Raw genomic sequence first — 10,039 nt, 5'->3', positions numbered from 1 at the left:
GCATTTTATTTGTTTAAAAAAATTTTTAATGTTTATTTATATTTGAGAGAGAGAGACAGAGCACGAGCAGGGGAAGGGGCAGAGAGAGACAGACAGACAGAATCTGAAGCAGGCTCCAGGCTCTGAGCTGTCAGCACAGAGCCCGATGCAGGGCTTAAACCCATGAGTGGTGAGATCATGACCTGAGCCAAAGTCGGAGACCCAACCAACTGAGCCACCCAGGGGCACCTTTCAAAGCATCTTAAAAGTAAATTATCAAGTTCGTAGCAATTGTTGTTATAACTTCGGTGTAATGTTTGGCACGTTCCTAGGACAAGGCCGAGTCTGTGTGTTTTCTGGGTGGTTTCAGAGTGGGTAAGGCCATAGAAGGAGCTAGGGAGCCAACTCAGGCATCTTTAGCCTTTGGATCTGGTAACTGAAAAGCTACTTGTTGTTGTCCCAGAGGAAGTCATTTCTGGAGGAAGAAGGCTTAATGGATTCAGATGGGTAAAGTTATTCAATTAATAATTATTGGTCACTGGGCCACCTGTGTGGCTCAGTTGGTTAAGTGTCCTCCTTTAGCTCAGGTCATGATCTCACAGGTGTGTGGGTATGAGCCCAGCATCGGGCTCTGTGCTGACAGCTCAGAGCCTGGAACCTGCTTCCAGTTCTGTCTCCCTCTCTTTCTGTCCCTTCCCTGCTCGTGCTCTGTCTCTCTGTCTCAAAAATAAATAAACGTAAAATATTTTTTAATAAAAAAATAATAATTACTGAGCACCTACTACATGCTGTGGACTATTCTAGATTCTGAGGATACAGTGGTCCTATCTTCCTGGGGAGAAGGGCATACTTTTGTATGTCCTAGAAAGTGACAGGTGCTATAAGAAGGATGACAAAGAGTGAACGGGGTTACAATTTAAGGCAGGTGGCTGGGAAAGGTGTTGCCAGTTGAACTGTGTCTCGTCCCCAAACCGCGCACTAAAGTCCTAACCCCCACACCTCAAATGTGTCTTCGTTTGGATATAGAGTTCTTACAGAGGTAACCAAGTTAGAATGAGGTTATTAGGGTGGGCCCTAAGCTAATATGATTTACAAAAAGGGGAAATTTGGACACAGGGATACACACAGAGGGAAGATGATGTGAGTATACAGGGAAATGTCATTTGAACGTGAAGATGGCCATCTCTAGGCCAAGGAGAGGGACCTGAAACATAGTCTTCCCTCACAGCCCTCAAAGGAAACGACCCTGGTGACGCCTTGATATGGAACTTGTGGCCTCCACAACAGTGGGATAATGAATTCCTGCTGTTCAAGCCATACGTTTCGTGATACTCTGTTAAGGCAGCTGTAGTGAACTAATTGAGAAAGTCTCAGCGGAAGGCAGTGTGTGAGTGAGGACTTGAAAGTGATGAGAAGGGTGGCTGAAGCTTTTGAGGGAACCGTGTTCCAGGCAAAGAGCAAAGAACTCAGGCCAGAAGCCACCAGGTCTGTTGGCAGAACATCAGGAGGCTGTGTGGCTGGACCGAACGAGGAAGCCGAAGGAGAGCAGGAGCGGGTGAGGTCAGGAGACTGAGGGCTCGGGGAGGTGCCTTATAAGCCATTTTCAGGACTTAGCTTTTACTACGAGCGAGATAAGAAGCTACTAGGGGTTTCTAAGCAGAGGAGAGATAGGATTTTTACTTCACAAGATCATTTTGCTACAGTGTTGAGCCCAAAACCTGTGAGTGCTGGGGCAGGTGGAAGCAGGGCCACCCTCTAGCCGGCGTTTGCCATCCTCTAAGCAAAGGTGGTGGACACTTGCCCTGGGTTAGCGAACTCGAGCAACGGCTACATTGCGGAAATCTTCTGAAGGTAGAACAGGTAGAGTGGTCTGATGGCCCGGACGTGTGAGAGAAAGAAAGGAGATGAGAACAACTTGAGTTGTCATTGGTGACACTGACGAGAGTGGCAGGGCAAAGGGACTGGAGCGAATTTAATGAGAGAATAGGAAAAGGATGTGATGCAACGAATACAAACATTTTCAAAGAATTTTGCTATGAAGAGGAGCAAGGAAGTGGGAAGACTGGAACAGGGGTGAATGGGGCTAAGAAATATTTTGGGGGCAGAATAAAAACCTGCTTGCATAGTGATGGGAATGAGCCAACAAAGACAGAAATTGCTGGGGTCGGTGCTCTGGTAAAGTGCAGAGGGAAGAACTGAGGGAGCAATGACCTTGAGCACAAGGAAAATGCTGATCACTGGGAAGGGCTGGAGGAGGACCAGTGTCTGCAGGGGGGACAAAATTCTCCAACCAGAGAGCAAATGAACTTTACTTCCAGCTCCATTTAGAAAAGTCTCAAGAAAGAAATTTAAATTGGCCTCGCTTGGGTCACAGGTCCACCCTTGGCCAGTGGTGTCCCAGAGGGTAAGGTACTGAAATTGGCAATATTTACCAGGACTACATTTCTTTTGAAAAACTTAAATGTTGAAACCATTAAAAAGGAAAAAAAAAAAGGTCAAATTAAAGCAGGCCAAAGTAACAGAACACCCAATAGCTTATTTATTCATCCTTCCATTCATTCATTCATTCATTCACTTTGAGAGACTGAAGAAAGGGGCATAAAGAGAGGGAGAGAGAGAGAATATGCATGGGGCATTGAACTCATGAACTGTGAGATCATGACCTGAGCAGAAATCAAGAGTCAGATGCTTAACTGACTGAGCCACCCAGGCACCCAAAAGAGCATCTTTTTTAAAAAAATATTTAAAATAATGTAGCTTGTAGTACTGTAACAATAATGTAAAAATAGTGTGTATATGAAACTGGTAACAATGCATCATTATGTTGCTTGGGAGTTTGGGGACAGGAAAGAGAGAAAGAAGTGAGCCAACATACCAAGAACAGTAAAAACCCTGAATATAAAATTCATAAATCCTAAGTGTTCCTTGAATTTCTTTTTTTTATTCTTTTCTCATTGACACACTGCTGTACTCTCTTACTTTTAAATTGGTAGAGTTCATCACTGGAGACATACTCTGAAAGGTGGCTCCTTTTAGATTATGGAAGCAGTAGGTTCAGAGGAAGTATTTTTACAAAATAGGCAGTTGTAGCTTGTTTCAAATATGTATCACTTAAGTGAAGCAGAGAGTTGAATAGAATTGCTCAGTGGATATTCTGGGGGAAAAATGGTCAGGCTAGGTTATTATCGACCTTCTCCAAAGAACTGGGGTTCTAATTCCAATGCATAATTATTCAACTTCCCAGTTCACTTGAATGTATATACACACAGCTTTAGTGATCAGCTTCTGGATAAGAGAGGGGCAAATTGGAAGAGATAGAAAATCAAAGTGGATGTCTATTAATGCAATTCACAATTCAAACACCTAGAGTAAAACTAGATAGATAGAGGTGGGAAAGAAGAAAAGTTAACAAAAGATTCCAGCTCCTTGACCTAGAACAGAAATCTCAGTATTCATCAAATGCAAGGAGTTATATTACAGGAATCCCTGGACATATTTTTAAGTGCCTTTTCAGCATAAGCCTTAAATTTGAGTCTAGCCTTGATTCTAGTTTAACTAACTGGTTAACTTGGAGAAAACCACTTACCATCTTTGAGCCTTATTGAATAAATTTCAAAAATTGTAAACTGATATGAAACATTAATCACTACTTATAATGAATGGTACTCTACTATATATAGTTATAGGCTATATGATATATGCATAATATGCATATATATGGTGTGCATTATATATATCCTGTATGTATTACATATATGTGATATGAGCTGGGAGTATTTTATTTTATTTTATTTTTTAATGTTTTTTTTTAATTTATTTTTGAGACAGAGAGAGACAGAGCATGAGCAGGGGAGGGGCAGAAAGAGAGTGAGACACAGAATCTGAAGCAGGCTCCAGGCTCTGAGCTGTCAACACAGAGCCCGACGTGGGGCTCGAACTCGCAGAGTGGGAGATCATGACCTGAGCCGAAGCCGGACGCTTAACCGACTGAGCCACCCAGGTGCCCCCATTTTATTTTATTTTATTTTGTTTTATTTTATTTTATTTTGACTCTACGTATTGCTTATTAACTGCACAGCCTTCAGCATCATGCCTAGCCTCTCTAAGCTCATGTTTCTCCATTCATATCTTTGCTGAGTTGTTTTGAGGGTCACATGCAATTTTCTATAGCTTCTGCCACATGTGGGCACCTAAAACTATAAATTATTAATATAATTATTTTTATCTGTTTTCATATTTTTTTTAAAATAATGTTTATTTATCTTGAGAGAGACAGAACTGTGGAGGGGCAGAGAGAGGGGGAGAGAAAGAATCCCCACCAGGACAGTGCAGAGATCAACTCAGCCTTGATCCCACAAACCGTAAGATCGTGACCTGAACCGAAACCAGAAGTCAGATACCTAACCATCTGAGCCACCCAGTTACCCCTTTATCTATCTTCATATTCTTTGGCTTTAATGTTATCACACATTTTGAAGATTCATAATCATCTCCACCTTCCATTTCTCATTTTTAGTTCTAAAACTAAAAGAGGAAGGATACCATATGCATCTCTACTATTGTGTATTGTTATCACTATACTTCTAGCACCGGATGCAACAGAGGTTGAGCTTATTGGAAAAAATTGTGACTCAGAAGTAGAAGTGAGTCCTATCAAGTACTTCTCAGAGACGTGTCCTATGAGAATTATTGGTTACACTTCTAGAGCAGATCACTAGGCTTGCAGGAGCATGCTCTTAGAACATCAGTGATTTTTCTAAGTATATCATAATCTCCTATTAATTGTGAAAGAGACCACTTTTAACTCTGCTTCCCATCACTTCTGGCAGAAAAATGTGGAAGGGCTTGGTGATCCCATTTTAGGTTCCTTTAAAACTTGAATGATGTTGGCAGAATTATGGAAATTGGATTAGTAAGCAACTGCCAAACTCATGATTATACATTTAAATAAATAATAATAGATTTAAAACAAATATAAATATTTCCATATATAATTCAAGTATCTTATTTTGATGTAATTTCAGTATAACACTGTGTGTTCATACTTGAATGTAATTTCCATTGCATTTTTGTGTAACTTCTTTAGCATCCGTATTGTTATGTAATTGACACACAATGAAATTAACCATTTGAAGTGTTCAATTCAATGGTTTTTCATGTATTCACAGACTTGTACAAGCATCACCACAATCTAAGTTTTTGGAATATTTTTATCAACTCAAAAATGAACCCCACATGCATTAACATTTGCTCTATAATCCTTCCTCCCTCACATACCTCAGCCTTATGCCCTAGGCTAATATACTTTCTGTCTTTATTGATTCACCTGTTCTGAACTTCTTTTAAAAATGGCATCGTGTAATATGTGGCCTTTTGTAACTGTCTTCTTTCACTTAACATAATGTTTTCAAGGTTCATCCATATTGTAGCATGTATTGGTACTTTATTCCTTTTGATTATCAAATAACATTTTATTATTTAGGTACACCACATCTTAATTATATATTCATTGAAGGACATGTGTGATATTTCCATTTTTTTTTCCAATTTTGGATGATGCTACTATGAATATTCATGTACAATTTTTGTGTGGGTATATATTTTTCTTTCTCTTGGGTTCACACCTAGAATGGAAATGCTGAGTCAAATGGTAACTGTTTAACATCTTGAGAAACTGATAAAATATTTCCACAGTGGCTGTGCCACTGCTATATTCTTACTAGCCGTGAGTGAGAATTCCAACTTTTCCATGTTATTGTCAACACTTGTTACTGTCTATCTCTTTGATTATAACCATCATAGTGGGTACAAATTAGTGTCTCATGTGGTTTTAAGTTGCATTTTCCTAATAATTGCCGATGTTGAACATGTCTTTCCGTGTTTATTGCCCATTTCTATGTTTTCTTTGGAGGGATGTCTACTCAGCTTCTTTTCTCATTTTTAAATTGAATTGTCCTTTTATTATCAAGTTGTAAGGAATATTTACATATTATAGATGTATAAAAGTCCATTATCAGATATGTGATTTTCAAATATTTTCTCTGATTCTCTGGGTTGTCTTTTAACTTTCCTATTGGCATCAATTGTAGCATAAAGGCTTTAATTTTCATGTCATTGAATTTATCTTTTTTGCTGAAGAGCACTTTTTTGGGTGTTATATCTAAGAAACCACTGTCTAAACCAAGGCACACAGATTTACAACTATGTTTTCTTCTAAGCCTTTTATACTTTTGCTCTTATGCTTATGTCTGTAACATATTTTGTGTTGATTTTTGTGAAAAATGTGAGGTGGATGGTCCATCCAAATTTATTCTTTTGCATGCAGATATTCAGTTGTCTGAGGGCCATCTGTTGAAAATTATTCTTTACCCACTGAATAGTCTTGACACCCTTGACACCCTTGACACTCTGTTTTTTTAATGTTTATTTATTTATTTTGGGAGAGAGCAGGGAAGGGCATAGAGAGAGGGAGAGAGAGAATCCCAAGCAGGCTCTGCACCCTCAGTGCAGAGCCTAATGCAGAGCTCAGACTCATGAACCATGAGATCATGACCTGAGCCAAAATCAAGTGTCAGACGTTTAACCAACTGAGCCACCCAGGTGCCCCTGTATGGGTTATTTCTCAACTGTCAATTCTATTCAGTTGACCTATAAATTTATCATTATGCCAGGATTTCACAGTCTGGATTACTATATCTTTGTAGTAAGATTTGAATTTGAGATTTGGTCTTATTTTTGAAGGTTATTTTGGTATCCTAGATTTCCATACAGATTTTTGAATTAACTTGTCAATTTCTGCTAAAAGTCGTGAGGCCTTCCTGTGATTCACTGTGGCCCTTCCTCCCGCAATGGTCACCTCTGCCTGCTCAGGCTGCCTCTGTCGCTTGGACTGCTCTGGAGAAAACATGGTGTCTGCCCTCAATTTGTGAACAGTGCTAGCCCTCAGCTCAAAGGCAAATAATTGAACTTTGTGAATTGATCAACAAGAATAAGGAACTTTTTGCAAGTAACTTATCATATCTGGGCACTATGTTTGGAGCTTCTGGTGTACTGGAACACTTCTTGGGTGTCCTTGCTGTTTTGTTTGCAAGGTTTTCTATGCCCAGCATTCCTGGTTCCCAAATATGATTATTCCAGGTATAGCTTTTCATTAGTACTTATAATGGGGAGCATATTCAATATGCAACAAATAACTTTGCTGGGCTTTGCCATCAGTTAACAAATGCACTTGTGGAAAGCAAACAGCCCCTGGGAGGAATTGGCATCCTTAATGTAGCAATAGACAAGCTTCAGATGAATGCAAACTAACTGACTCCCATACCTGCTAATCTTTGCCAGCTTTGCTTGCAGGCAAAATGCTTTAAGTGTGCCCTTCCATATCTTGACATAGATATGATAGGTAGCTGTAAAGAGAATAGAGCTCTATTCATCTTGGGTTTTGTTTTCGGTGTTTTATGATGCTTTGACAATTTGGAGGCCCTGTGGGCCTGGGGAGGGGTTAGCTAATTCCTAGAGACAGCTAACAACTTGCCTGTGAGCATGCATTTGACATGCAAATTAATCAGTCCCTTCAGATACTCCTCTGCCTGTCTCACTGTCAGACTCATGCCATTGGGAACACATCCCCCTCCCCCCCCGCCCTTAATCACCCCAGATCCAGGTATGGGACAACTACGGACCACCACTATAACCCAGAGCCTACCAAAATTATTCAAACATCCATTCCTAAACTTGCTTAGTTTGCCTGCTTTACCTTGCAAGTTTCTTCCCTCAAAAACCAGAATAAAGTCTTTGAGCCACACTTTGCCCTGGTTCCTTCTGCCCCCTGATTGACCGTAGTGCTTCCTCATGTGGTCCTGTGTGGAGTGCTGTGCCCTCTCCTCTTGGGAAGTATAAACGACAATATTTTCAATGGCAATTATCCCCTGATCTATTGGCCTCTCTATATCTGAAAATCCTAGGTACATTTTAGAACAGGAGCCTATGATGCAAAGCACTTTTTATGATACTGTTATATGGAAGAATTATCTGGGCCAGGCTGACGAGCACTTTACTTTTCTGAACAGGCTAAACCCAGGCCTGCTGTGGTGATCAGTCATATCATGTGGGAGTCATGTATAAGTGCATTCTAGCTACTCTGATGCTACTTAGCAAAGTACAGTAGCTACCAAAACATAATGTCTCAGATTATGAGTAGATTCATTAAGTCCCTTAGCAGTGTTTACCATGAGTTACCACAAATTTATCCAACCAACAATCTTTCAAGACTTTCAAACCTGGTAAATTAATTACAGTGAAATTTTTGCTTAGGATAACATCATGCGACTAGAGAAGCAAAACTTGTTATCTCTTTAAAAGAATCCTGAAAGGCTTGCAAAGACTTTTTAAACATTATCGTCATGAAATTTGGCAAGGTGTGCGCAATTACCTGGACCTCAGGAGACAGAAAAACACATACTACACATGACAGAAGATGGTGAGATTTTTGCAAGCATGTTATGATTAGTTTTTCTAATGACTACCCCAGAATATAATATACAATCCAGCCATGCTTCATAACATTGATCCAGAAATGTTGAAATAAAGAGAGCTTGATGAGTGACCGAAAGCCATGGATTAAGAGGCTGTGGTGAATCCCCAATCTGCACAGAAGAGAATGGAATCACAAGGTGAATCAGTAAACAAATCATATAGTTGCTCTTGAAATTAACATGCATCCTGAGGTAAATAAAGGTGAAACCAACCATCGCCTTGGCCAGAGGCAAATGTTACAAGGGTGGCAAGGGAGGACCAAGACTGTCTCACCTGGATATTAGAGAATTAAAAATTTTTTTTGGCAAATCCTGGCGATATCTCCTAGCTGCAGTACCTTTAACTGCTTGCCCCGTTGCTGAACACAGGCCTCTGCTTGACACAGGCTCCTGCTGGACATGAGAGACTCCATGTTCCTCTCTACAAATACAGCACAAGTTTATTCCTTTGCAGTTCTGGAAGTCAGAAATCCAAACTAAGTTTCACTTAGCTGGAGTGAAGGTATCCACAAGGCTGGTTCCTTCTGGAAGCATTAAGGGGAGAGTCTGTTTCCTTGCCTTTTCCATGTCTCGTGGTTGCCTCTATTCCTTGGCTTGTGGCTCCTTCCCAAACTGCCAAAGTTCTCGACTCCTATCTCTGCTTCAGCAGTTTCATTGCCTTTTGACTCTGACTCCTCCTGTGTCCTTCTGATAAGGACCATTGTGATTTTACTGTATCTATGTGGATAATCCAGTGTGATCTCTCCCTGTCAAAATCCTTAACTAAACCCCATCTGCAAAATCTTTTTCACCATACAAGGGGATATTCACAGGTTCCAGAGATTAGAATGTGGATGGGTTTGGGGCAGTGCGTTACTGCTGCTTAGAGTACTGCCATCTTAACAATACGACGTCTTCTGACTCAAGACCATGGGATGTGTTTTCATTTGTTTAGATCTTCTTTAATTTCTTTCAACGGTGCTTTGTCGTTTTCAGTGTATAAATTTTTCACTTCTTCTGTTAAATTGATACCTAAGTATTTTATTCTTACTGATCTATTATCAATGGAGTTGCTTAACTTCATTTTACAAATGATTAATCTAGTGTCCAGAAGCGCAATTGATGTTTATATATTAATATCGTATACTACAATCTTATCGACTCATGTATTAGTTCTAATAGTTTTATAGTGCATTATGTAGGATAGTCCATATTCAAGACCATGCCATCTGAAATAGAGATTATTTAATTTCTTCTTTTCCAATCTGGATGACTTTTATTTCATTTTTTTGCCTACTTGCCCTGGGTAGAAGTTTCAGTAAAGTATTGAATAGAAATGGTGGGATCAGATATCCTTGTTTCCATTACATATTTATTATAAATGAAATCTCATATTTAATTTAGAAAAATCAGAATTTACAGGTAGGTAAAATATCGGAAAATAAAATCACCTGTACTTCTGCATTTGGATGGAGTAATTTGTAACAGATCAAGCTACTACTAAGAACAGGTAGGGGGGAGAAAAGCCAAATAAAATGTAAAAGATAATT

General features: G+C 39.7%; 1 pseudogene; it reads left to right on the top strand.

The window, feature by feature from the left end:
* The first annotated feature begins 1,387 nt into the window (after positions 1-1,387).
* LOC125164717 (COP9 signalosome complex subunit 3-like) lies at positions 1,388-8,599 on the top strand (annotated as a pseudogene).
* Positions 8,600-10,039: the final 1,440 nt, after the last annotated feature.

Source organism: Prionailurus viverrinus, chromosome B1 (assembly GCF_022837055.1).
Source record: "Prionailurus viverrinus isolate Anna chromosome B1, UM_Priviv_1.0, whole genome shotgun sequence".
NCBI lineage: Eukaryota > Metazoa > Chordata > Mammalia > Carnivora > Felidae > Prionailurus > Prionailurus viverrinus.
The sequence above is the reverse complement of the archived record's forward strand: the minus strand, read 5'-3'. Positions and strand labels throughout refer to the sequence as shown.